This window comes from Salvelinus namaycush, unplaced genomic scaffold (assembly GCF_016432855.1).
Source record: "Salvelinus namaycush isolate Seneca unplaced genomic scaffold, SaNama_1.0 Scaffold976, whole genome shotgun sequence".
NCBI lineage: Eukaryota > Metazoa > Chordata > Actinopteri > Salmoniformes > Salmonidae > Salvelinus > Salvelinus namaycush.
In genome coordinates this window covers 39700-52801 of record NW_024061726.1, presented here as the reverse complement: position 1 = coordinate 52801, position 13102 = coordinate 39700, and positions in this window count along the sequence as shown.

The following is a 13102-nucleotide window of genomic DNA, read 5'->3' as shown; positions in this document are numbered from 1 at the left end:
GGTGAGAACAACCTGGTTGCTGATTGTCTCAAGGGGGGCAGTCAAAATGTTTTGTGTTTTGCGTTTAGCCAGGGCATTGCCATGGATCACAGTTTATTTTTACTGCACGTTTTTCCGTATTGGAGATGAGTTTTGTTTGGGCTCGTTCCAAGGGGACGGGAGTTCTAGAAGCGAGTGAGTTTTAGGAAGACGAGAGTTCTAGAAGCTATAGAAAGAAAAATCTTTGTGGGAATAATAAAAAATAAATATTGTTTTTATTGTTGTTTGCCAGTAGACAGACACCATGTTTATATTGGTGACGGTAAAGCATTGTAGTTGATTATAATGTGAAATGGAAGTTGTTTTCTGTTGTTGGTGAGCAAACTCTTAAGGTGTTAGTTAGTCTTGGGTTTTTACATTTATGTTTTGAGGTTGGACTTTAGCACGTATAGCTCGTTAGCACGTAGGGCGCACTGATTGGTGTCACCTCGTTAGTCAGTATGAGTTACACCTGTGTTGGCTTGTCCATCTCGTTAGTGGGAAGGTGTTTCACCTGAGCTGGTCCAGGTTCTATTTAAGAGTGTCTGGCCCAGTGCTCCAGTTGTCTTGATAGATGTGGAGAGGCAACACCTTTAGTTGCTTCACCTTTTTGGTTTGCGTCCTGTCTTTAAGTTTGGTGTGGGTTTTTCTCTTGTTTTCCTCTTCTTGGGTAGATTTAGTGGGTCTCATGGTGGGTGTCTTTTAGGTCCCAGTTGTTGTTACCAGTCAACTTTCAGTCGACACCCCCATAGTGTCTTTCAGAACCCCTCCTAAAAAACAAGCTTATATTTTGGGTTGGATATTGCATCCTATTAATATTTTAATCAATGGCATTTCCTTACAATGCTCATTAGTCTTTCAGTTATTATTGTTTGTGTACTAAATATTTCTGTTTATTTTCATAGTTTTTTCCTGTAAATCCGTTGTTGTATCCGTGTCTGAAATGTGCTGTATAAATAAAGCTTGATTTTAACATATTGTAAGACAAATGAACCCAATGACTGACAATCAACAGACTCTTGGTCCCCCAATCAACAGACTCTGGTACATCTCAGGCAAAACCAATGAACAAATATGTGCAAAAGCAAAACATATCTTAGTATGAAAAAAAAGTATAAAGTCAGTATACCTTCCACTATAAACACCACCCCCGGCTCTACCAGGGGCTTGAGGTGGTCTCCCACAGCTCTGCTTATGTCATGTTCTGTGGCCTTGCTGTTTCATTTCTTGACTGCCCCTGTAACACAGAAACACATTTAGTCATATTATATACAACACTCAAAGTAATGGATATGGAGCATCTATGGCCTCAGTTACACCTGGCACCTAAATGTGACTTATGTCATCTGATCACTCCAAGCTGCATTAGGTTCAGATCTACCAGGCTGGGCCTTTGACATAGTTTGGATGCAGTCAGCCCACTGAATATAAATATTCCATTTTATAAATATTTAAAATAAAGAGATTGGGTGAATGAGTGGGGAAAATTACATTTTATACCTTTAGACCTTCATAATATCAAAGAACAAATTTGTGTGCCTGAGAAATTTCATCAATATCAGTGGACAATTTGCACTAATGTAAATAACATAGATGGAACATATTCCCTTTTGTTTACGTGATGAACCGCTAAGGGGACATAAATATTTTCCATCTAAACCATGTGTGACCTCTCACCTCTCTGGCTGTAGAAGTGTTCTTCCTAACCAGTCCCTCAACAGCTCTCTGACTGAGCTCCACCCTCACTGGGTCTTCAGAGGAGAGGAAGGCTGAGGAGGGATGGAAGGATGAATGGATCAGTCAGTCAATAAAGTGTAGAGCTGCTGTCTGACAAAATCAATATTTTATTAGTTCATTAAAGTAAATAAAGCTTTATGACTGCTGAATACCAACTATCAATCACTTAGATCATGTATTTTCAGATAGAGATACATCCTTGGGACATCCCTAGCCTGTTGAAGTTGACATTTAAAATGGTTAAGGTAGGGGTTAAGGTTAGGGTTTAGGGTAGGGATGTCCCAAGGATCTTGGATAGCATTGACCATTGTGCATTATTCTATCTCTTTTACATAGGATGGAGGTGTGTTCTAGTGGGTCTGGGCAGGTGTGATGTAGTTAATGGAGATGGAGGTGTGTTCTAGTGGGTCTGGGCAGGTGTGATGTAGTTCATGGAGATGGAGGTGTGTTCTAGTGGGTCTGGGCAGGTGGGATGTAGTTAATGGAGATGGGGGTGTGTTCTAGTGGGTCTGGGCAGGTGTGATGTAGTTAATGGAGATGGAGGTGTGTTCTAGTGGGTCTGGGCAGGTGTGATGTTGTTAATGGAGATGGAGGTGTGTTCTAGTGGGTCTGGGCAGGTGTGATGTAGTTAATGGACATGGAGAGGTGTTCTAGTGGGTCTGGGCAGGTGTGATGTAGTTAATGTTTGTGTGATGTTGTTGTTTGTATGTTTTGTATTTTTATAAAATATGAAATAAAATATTTTTAAAGTCCCAATGCAAAGTTAACCTCGCTGTTCTATTTTTGGAGTTATTACAAAGTTACACCTTATTACATTAAACCAAACAGAATTCAGAAGAATGCCAAAATCAGGTGTGAAGTAATATGGAGGACCAGCCTATTACCTATGATGTAAACTACAACAGAAATAACTTCAAATGTATAACTTCAAATTAAACCAATCATTTGAACTCATGACTTGAGTGATAAAAGTAAACCAACGCTTTGGAAATACATAACACCTTCTCACCAAATATCAAAGAATGTTAGCTATATGCAGTTATCTTAGCCAGCCAGCTAACATTAGCTATATGCAGTTATCTTAGCCAGCCAGCTAACATTAGCTATATGCAGTTATCTTAGCCAGCCAGCTAACATTAGCTATATGCTGTTATCTTAGCCAGCCAGCTAACATTAGTTATATGCAGTTATCTTAGCCAGCCAGCTAACGTTAGCTATTTAGCCAACTAGCTATTAGCCTAACCAGCGTAGCCAACCAGCACGGTTATGGTCAGCGAGACCAACTACCGGATAAAAAGTTACAAAACTCCCCTAGTCTAATTCACAGAAAACATGCTGAAAAGTAGTGATGGGGAAATAAAGCTTCCTGAAGCATTGATGCTTTCGAGCCAATTGTGTCAAAAATAGGTTAGTTACTCAAGGCTTTGAGCGACACAGAATTTAGAACAGCCACATTTTATAGATGAAGTCACACGCCGTTGCAGCGTAGCCATTATGTCATATATTAAACCACTGGCCGTGTTCGAGAGCATCAAATTCGTGCTACGTTGTGGGTAAACGGTGACTGACTGATTTATAAATAATAATGAGTAGTTATTTATGATGCAAGGTGATTTGTAAATTAGTCAGTCAGCAGCCACCTGCACTGTCGGCTGCAATGTCGAACGAGCCCAATACCAAACCAATCAGGTGTTCGACGAAATGATTCTTCAGACGTCATTGATCACGTGCTGCTGATAAAGTGAGACTGCTTTGAATTATACCGCTTAGCGACTTCAGTACATGCCTCATAGCTCCAGTCTCAAATTTAACCCCGTTCCTGTTGAAGAAGAGAAGGTCTGCTGGATGGAGAAAGAAGCTCTCGAGGAAGGGGAGGAGGAGGCTGTTACAATACAAAAACAAGTAGAAGGTGAGGCTGTTACAGTGAAATAATTATTCTTGAAGAATATAACAAATGCCTCATGATCTTAGTTCAACTGTTTCATCAGAACCCCAAAAAATGTTTTTTTACTCCAATGTTTAGAAACAATGTAAATCAACACTGTATAGCCTCAACATGGTTAAAACTATAATGTTGATATCATGGATGGTCAGTCCTTTCATCCATAGGTCTGTCTATGAATTTGAGAGTAGTTACATTTCTCCAGCCCCATCCATCATCTTATTACCAAAACAGTGGTGGAATTACAGCTTGGTTATTGGTTGACTGCAGATTATTTGATTGATTGTTGGGTGGCTTTTTAAAGGGGAAACCTAGTTTTTAAACAAACAAAATGGCTGCCCAGAGTCCTGAGCTGTGTTAGAATACTCATACTAACTGTACTATTTGTGATGTTAATTGAGTATATAGTCTGCTTATTGGTCATAGTATGATGTAGTTAGTATGCCAAAAGTTCCCGGATGTCGTACTAAATTCGTCAAAATATGATGTAAACACGCAGTACTTTAGGGCCCATAATGCAATTCTTCAGGAAATGGTTGTGGCTTCAACGTTTTCAGATTTGAAGAAAATGGGGGAAAATATGCAGCCGAAGTCCAACGAGAGAGCGGATACAAATGAACTTTAAATAACTATGACAAATGTTGAGCAATGTAATAAAGTAATGCCTTTTCAAATAAGTTACGTTACACGTTATGTTAGCTACACTATCCTTACAAAACGCATAGCATGTCTTTACAGCAGTATGTCACAGTATGTGAGCTAGCTACCTAACGTTAGTTGGCTACTTATACATCAAACTTGCCATTATAGTAACTATATTCTAACTCCCAAATGTTTATTGACTTGATTATTCATGTCATTCTTAGCCAAGGGGTCGTGTGCTTTGTTAATTCAGGTGCGTAAATTCGCTCTCGTTCTCTACTAATACTGATGAATTTAATAACGCTCAACACCCGTTGAATATGGCCGGTGTCAGTAAACATTTCTGCAACAAAAGCTCAAATTAAATTGTTGCCAGCAGCACAGTTAGTCACCAACGCTCTGGATAACATGAAAACAGCCTAACCAGCTCTGCTAGGGCAAGTAAAATGGTAAGAGTGAGGTTTTCTCTGATTTGTGTCTAGCAAGCTATCCAACGTTAGCCAGTTAGCTTGGGTGCTTTACTGTCATTGTGAGGTCAGAACGCTTGGATCGACCCTCCTCCTCAGCCATATAGTATTTGTTTACTAACAGTGGCCTTATACGAGCTTATGTTTTGGTTTCTGGTAGGGGTAATACGGTTAAAACATTTGAGGCATTTATAAGTTATATTCTTCAAGAATCAATGGTTATATAGTAAATGGGTCTTTCTATAACTGCCAGTGTAGATTTCCTGTTGGGGTCAAATAGTTAGAGCTGTTGATAAGTCATTGTATAATATTCTGGAAATTCTTTTCATGCCATTACATTAAAGGCGAAAGATTGTCTTTTCTTAGCAAGGTGTTGCTCAAATAATCTTAGCTGCTAATCGCTAGTTAGCGGGCTAGCTAGCTTGCTAAATGTATTAAGAGTCAGAGCAAACGTAGCTAGCTAATACTGCCTGTTACCAGTGCTGGTGTAGGCCTAGATAAGTATGTTTGTGCAGCGGTATCTTATCAGAGAGGAGTAAGCGATGTATGAATATGTTGGCTAGCTAGCCAGCTACATGAAGTAAGAAAACATCTAATTAGGGTCAACTGGAAACACTGACCAACACTTTGGTTCCTACCATGTCTTCTTCTCTGAGGTTTATTGTCAGACTACACTCATCAGGTGTATTGCTGCTACCCCACAAAAACATCCTTGCTGATGATTCCCACTCCGACCCTAAACTGCTTTTCATTACCAACTTTAGCCCTTTTCAGTCAACTGTTCTTCACCATCGTCCACTCAGTCTCACCAACTGTACAGAGTCAATGTGCGGGGGCACCGGTTAGTTGAGGTAATATGTACATGTAGGTAGAGTTAAAGTGACTGTTCTTCACCATCCTCCATGCAGTCTCACCAACTGTACTCACGCCAAGAGAATCCCACAATGCTTCCTCCATTGCTCCTCCAGTCATCCCCTGGACTCCCTCGCTCTGTGCTGTGAAAGATGTGAGAGTTTGTGTTCTCAAAGTAGCATCTATATTGTTGTCATTCCATCTATATTGTTGTCATTCCATCTCTATTGTTGTCATTCCACCTATATTGTTGTCATTCCCTCTCTATCGTTGTCATTCCCTCTCTATCGTTGTCATTCCATCTCTATTGTTGTCATTCCATCTCTATTGTTGACATTCCATCTCTATTGTTGACATTCCATCTCTATTGTTGTCATTCCATCTCTATTGTTGTCATTCCATCTCTATTGTTGTCATTCCATCTCTATTGTTGTCATTCCATCTCTATTGTTGTCATTCCATCTCTATTGTTGTCATTCCATCTCTATTGTTGTCATTCCATCTCTATTGTTGTCATTCCATCTCTATTGTTGTCATTCCATCTCTATTGTTGTCATTCCATCTGTATTGTTGTCATTCCATCTGTATTGTTGTCATTCCATCTGTATTGTTGTCATTCCATCTGTATTGTTGTCATTCCATCTCTATTGTTGTCATTCCATCTCTATTGTTGTCATTCCAGCACATCTGTTGCTTCACCAACTTGTTATCCCTTTCGTCTGCACTACTTGCTGTCATTTCCCTTCCTGATTTCCCTCTCTTGGATGTCTCCACCATGCTCCTACTCTGTCAGTAATTCCTCCCTGGTTTATTAATTCGTAGTCAAACAACAATATATTCAAGGTGCTGCACATTCTATTCCAAATCTAGAATTAGAATCGTCATTATGTTTCCATGATTTCAACAGTTCACCAGTTAACTAAGCCTATAATGTGGACACCAAGGATGTGGATACCAGGGAACTTGAAGCTCTCAACCTGCTCCGCTACAACCCCTTCGATGAGAATGGGGGCGTGCTCAGTGTTTAGTCCCAGGGTCCTTAGCTTAGTGATGAGCTTTGAGGGCACTATGGTGTTGAACGCTGAGCTGTAGTCGATGAATAGCATTCTCATATTGGTGTTCCTATTGTCCAGGTGGGAAAGGGCAGTGTGGAGTGCAATAGAGATTGCATCATCTGTGGATCTGATGGGGCGGTATGCAAATTGGAGTGGGTCTAGGGTTTCTGGGATAATGGTGTTGATGTGAGCCACTACCAGCCTTTCAAAGCACTTCATGGCTACAGACGTGAGTGCTACGGGTCGGTAGTCATTTAGGCAGGTTACCTTAGTGTTCTTGGGCACAGGGACTATGGTGGTCTGCTTGAAACATCTTGGTATTACAGACTCAGACAGGGGATGAAAATGTCAGTGAAGACCCTTGCCAGTTGGTCAGCACATGCTTGGAGTACACGTCCTGGTAATCCGTCTGGCCCTGTGGCCTTGTGAACGTTAACCTGTTTAAAGGTCTTACTCACATCGGCTGCGGAGAGCGTGATCACACAGTCGTCTGGAACAGCTGATGCTGTTATGCATGTTTCAGTGTTACTTTCCTCGAAGCTAGCATATAAGTAATTTAGCTCGTCTGGTAGGCTCATGTCATTAGGCAGCTAATGCTTCCCTTTGTAGTCTGTAATAGTTTGCAAGCCCTGCCACATCCGACAGGGTCGGAGCCGGTGTTCCATGGTGTTCAAGGGGTGTATCAATCTCCCCAGGGTAGCAGTAATACGTTGAGAGATTTGTCCACAAAGGGTTACCCCTCCCATAGGTGGCTCATTATTGGGATTAATTGCTGATTCCTACCTGTAGCTCACTATGAGGTGTCTAGTGATACAGGTTAAGGACCCTGTTGGAGATTGGTGGTTGGTAGTGGAGTCGAGGGAACAAGCAGGGTTGGACACGGCCATGTTTGTATCCCACACAGTCTCTGTGGTTCATTTGAACCCCGTTCCTGGGAATTAGATTTGATTACAAATCGTCCCAGTCTGTTACCACAGAAGGGGTCCGTTTGTCCCATTTCCAGCAAGGTTACGAGGCGCTTTGTCATTTCCAGAATCAGTTTATTTTGGTACTGTCCATATGTAGCTTGTTTTTGGTCACAGAATGGCTGAATAAGTGCAACATTTTACCTGGAGCTAACTGTGCAGAATATAGCACATGTCGAATGACTTTAGCTTCCCTCCAGGCCTGAGGGCACATGCTCTCTAGTAGGCTTAAATTAAAGATACTGAAAATAGGAGTGGCAATATAGTCCGCTATTATCCTCAGTAGTTTTCCATCTAGATTGTCAGACCCCGGTGGCTTGTCGTTGTTGATAGACAACAATAATTTGTTCACCTCTTCCACACTGACTTTACGGAATTGTCACGCCCTGGCCTTAGTATTCTTTGTTTTCTTTATTATTTTAGTTAGGTCAGGGTGTGACATGGGGGAATGTTTTGTGTTTTGTCGGTTTTGGGTGGTTATATGGTAAAGGGGGTGTTGGGTGTAGTGTATGGGTTTGTGTTGAGTGAATGTGTCTAGCTGTGTCTATGTTGGGTGTAGTTGTCTAGGAAAGTCTATGGTTGCCTGAATGGGTTCCCAATTAGAGACAGCTGGTTTCTGTTGTCTCTGATTGGGAGCCATATTTAAGGTAGCCATAGGCTTTAGTTTGTTGTGGGTAATTGTCTATGTTATACGTTTGTAGCCTGTGTGTGCACTACGTTCTTAGCTTCACGGTCGTTTGTTTTGTTTTGTTAGTTTTTTTTGTAAGAGTGTTTCTTTTCGTGTTACGTCTTCATCTATATTAAAAGGAAGATGTATTTTGCACACGCTGCGCCTTGGTCATCTCTCTCTCCTATTGACGATCGTGACAGGAATTCTAAATTACAATGCTTGTCTTTCATAATTTGGTCAGATATAACAAACAGCGTTTGCTGCTGGTATGTCATGCCTAAGTTTAAAATCTTGCCAGTGAAAAAATCATAAAGTAGTGGGCTTTGTGATAAATGAGCCATCTGATTCAGTTAATGTTTTACCAAAATGGTATGTAAGGTTCTCCAAAGCTTTTTACTAGCATTCTTTATGTCATTTATCTATGTTTCATTGTGTCGTTTTTCTTCTTTTTATTCAGTTTAGTCACATGATTTCTCAATTTGCAGGATGTTTGCCAATCGGTTGTACAGCCGGACTTTTTTGCCATTCCTTTTGCCTCATCCCTCTCAACCATACCATTTTTCAATTCCTCATCAATCCACTGGGATTTAACAGCTTTTACAGTCATTTTCTTAATGGGTGCATGCTTATTAGTAACTGGAATAAGCAATTTCATAAATGCGTGCAGCATCTGGTTGCTCCTCATTACACACCACAGAGCAGCAAATATTCTTTACATCAGATGGTGGTTATAATGACCTGGTGGTTATAATGACCTGGTGGTTATAAAGACCTGGGGGTTATAATGCCCTGGGGGTTATAATGCCCTGGGGGTAATAATGCCCTGGGGGTAATAATGCCCTGGGGGTAATAATGCCCTGGGGGTAATAATGACCTGGGGGTTATAATGACCTTGTGGTTATAATGACCTTGTGGTTATAATGACCTTGTGGTTATAATGACCTGGTGGTTATAACGACCTGGTGGTTATAACGACCTGGTGGTTATAACGACCTGGTGGTAATAATGACCTGGTGGGTTTGGTTATAATGACCTGGTGGGTTTGGTTATAATGACCTGGTGGTTATAATGACCTGGTGGTTATAATTGTTACGCACGCCTCTATAAAGAGGGAATGCAACTCCCTGCTGCAACTCATCTCTCCGTGAAGCGAAAGAGGTATGGACATGAGCAATTGATAATGTGGAAAAAAGCTGACACTTGTACATTATCAATTGCAATTTGTTCTCAAGGAAATAGAAATGGCTTTAATTAATGATGTGCACAAGTGACTAGATGATTTGGAATTTGTACAAGTAGTATCAAGAATTACACTTTTGATCTAAGAAATGCACCAGCAGAACCCGAGAACAGGATGGCCTCCACCACACAGCCTGATGACACTGCACCAGCCTACCACTCTGCTCCAGCCCAGGTCAGAATACCAGTCTCCCAGTCTGCTCCAACACAGGTCAGAATACCAGTCTCCCAGTCTGCTCCAGCACAGGTCAGAATACCAGTCTCCCAGTCTGCTCCAGCACAGTGTGCTCCAGCCCAGGTCAGAATACCAGTCTCCCAGTCTGCTCCAGCACAGGTCAGAATACCAGTCTCCCAGTCTGCTCCAGCCCAGGTCAGCCAACCAGCCTCTCAGTCTGCTCCAACACAGTGTGCTCCAGCCCAGGTCAGCCAACCAGCCTCTCAGTCTGCTCCAACACAGTGTGCTCCAGCCCAGGTCAAAATACCAGTCTCCCAGTCTTCTCCAGCCCAGGTCAGAATACCAGTCTCCCAGTCTGCTCCAGCACAGGTCAGAATACCAGTCTCCCAGTCTGCTACAGCCCAGGTCAGAATACCAGTCTCCCAGTCTTCTCCAGCCCAGGTCAGAATACCAGTCTCCCAGTCTGCTCCAGCACAGGTCAGAATACCAGTCTCCCAGTCTGCTCCAGCACAGTGTGTTCCAGCCCAGGTCAGAATACCAGCCTCCCAGTCTGCTCCAGCCCAGGTCAGAATACCAGCCTCCCAGTGTGCTCCAGCCCAGGTCAGAATACCAGTCTCCCAGTCTGCTCCAGCACAGGTCAGAATACCAGCCTCCCAGTCTGCTCCAGCCCAGGTCAACTTACCAGCCTCCCAGTCTGCTCCAGCCCAGTGTGCTCCAGCCCAGGTCAGAATACCAGTCTCCCAGTCTGCTCCAGCCCAGGTCAGCCAACCAGCCTCTCAGTCTGCTCCAACACAGTGTGCTCCAGCCCAGGTCAAAATACCAGTCTCCCAGTCTGCTCCAGCACAGGTCAGAATACCAGTCTCCCAGTCTGCTCCAGCACAGTGTGCACCAGCCCAGGTCAGAATACCAGCCTCCCAGTCTGCTCCAGCCCAGGTCAGAATACCAGCCTCACAGTCTGCTCCAGCCCAGGTCAGAATACCAGCCTCCCAGTCTGCTCCAGCCCAGGTCAGAATACCAGCCTCCCAGTCTGCTCCAGCACAGGTCAGAATACCAGCCTCCCAGTCTGCTCCAGCCCAGGTCAGAATACCAGCCTCCCAGTGTGCTCCAGCCCAGGTCAGAATACCAGCCTCCCAGTCTGCTCCAGCCCAGGTCAGAATACCAGTCTCCCAGTCTTCTCCAGCCCAGGTCAGAATACCAGCCTCCCAGTCTGCTCCAACAGTGTGCTCCAGCCCAGGTCAGAATACCAGTCTCCCAGTCTGCTCCAGCCCAGGTCAGAATACCAGTCTCCCAGTCTGCTCCAGCCCAGGTCAGAATACCAGCCTCCCAGTCTGCTCCAGCCCAGGTCAGAATACCAGCCTCCCAGTCTGCTCCAGCCGAGGTCAAAATACCAGTCTCCCAGTCTGCTCCAGCCCAGGTCAGAATACCAGTCTCCCAGTCTTCTCCAGCCCAGGTCAGAATACCAGCCTCCCAGTCTGCTCCACCCAGATAGTCACCCACAACTGCAATCCTTATTGATTCAAATGGGATGTTCTTAGAGAGGGAGAGGGAGTGAAAAGGGAGAGAGGCGGAGAGAGGGGAGTGAAAAGGGAGAGAGGCGGAGAGAGGGGAGTGAAAAGGGAGAGAGGCGGAGAGAGGGGAGTGAAAAGGGAGAGAGGGGAGTGAAAAGGGAGAGAGGCGGAGAGAGGGAGTGAAAAGGGAGAGAGAGATTTAAATTGTGAGAGAGAGGGAGTGAAAAGGGAGAGAGGCGAAGAGAGGGAGTGAAAAGGGAGAGAGGCGAAGAGAGGGAGTGAAAAGGGAGAGAGGCGAAGAGAGGGAGTGAAAAGGGAGAGAGGCGGAGAGAGGGAGTGAAAAGGGAGAGAGGCGGAGAGATGGGAGTGAAAAGGGAGAGAGGCGGAGAGATGGGAGTGAAAAGGGAGAGAGGGGAGTGAAAAGGGAGAGAAAAGGGAGAGAGGGGAGTGAAAAGGGAGAGAGGCGGAGAGAGGGGAGTGAAAAGGGAGAGAGGCGGAGAGAGGGAGTGAAAAGGGAGAGAGGCGGAGAGAGGGAGTGAAAAGGGAGAGAGGCGGAGAGAGGGAGAGAAAAGGGAGAGAGGCGGAGAGAAAAGGGAGAGAGGCGGAGAGAGGGAGTGAAAAGTGAGAGAGGCGGAGAGAGGGGAGTGAAAAGGGAGAGAGGAGGAGAGAGGGAGTGAAAAGGGAGAGAGGCGGAGAGAGGGAGTGAAAAGGGAGAGAGGCGGAGAGAGGTTGACAGTTTATGACAAATAGTTAAACAATTTTGCATGTAATGGCTTATGCAAGGAACTAATGCCTAGATGTTTTGAGGGGTAAGACTATTCAACAGAGAACCATATACTATATTTTGATCAACATGACGTGAGCAATTGATAATGTGGAAAAAAGCTGACACTTGTACATTATCAATTGCAATTTGTTCAAAGGAATAAGATATTGCTTTAATGATGTGCACAAGTGACTAGATTATTTGGAATTTGTACAAGTCGTATCAAGAATTGCACTTTTGATCTAAGAAATGCACCAAAGCGACTGAGGAAAACTGTAATCACTTTCCCAGTGGAATACAACCTAACAGACAAGAAGCCATTCTTTACAAAACAGTATGAATACAAACAATGGCAGGGCTGATTGGTGATGGGGAGGGTATGGGGCATTAAGTGAGCTAGATCCTTTGATTGCCTTTGGGAGCCTGTCAGATATGGTCAAAATATCTGTAAGATAATTTGTGATACAAACATATTCTATTTGGAGATGTTTTTTTACCATTCAGGGATCTCATTCCCTTTTGTACTTTAACCATTTGCACATTGTTACAACACTGTATATATATATAATATGACATTTGTAATGTCTTTATTGTTTTGAAACTTCTGCATGTGTAATGTTTACTGTTCATTTTTATTGTTTATTTCACTGTTGTATATTATCTACCTCACTCGCTTTGGTAATGTAAACACATGTTTCCCATGCCAATAAAGCCCCTTGAATTGAATTGAATTGAATTGAATTGAGAGAGAGAGAGAGAGAAGCCCCTTGAATTGAATAAAGCCCCTTGAATTGAATTGAATTGAGAGAGAGAATCTATTTCCTAAAGTTATCCAAAAGAGAGAGAGAGATAGGGAGAGACTTTACATTCTAATCGTAGAGAAAGAGAGAGAGAGAGAATGTGAGAGAGATACAGACAGCCAGCCAGCCAGCCAGCCAGCCAGCCAGCCAGCCAGCCAGCCAGCCAGCCAGCTAGCTAGCTCTGGGTCCGTCTTGTTGTCACTGTGGCTGCGCTCAGACCGAGTGAGCTACGGTCAAGCGGGGCATCTCGTTGAACTCGGCACGGC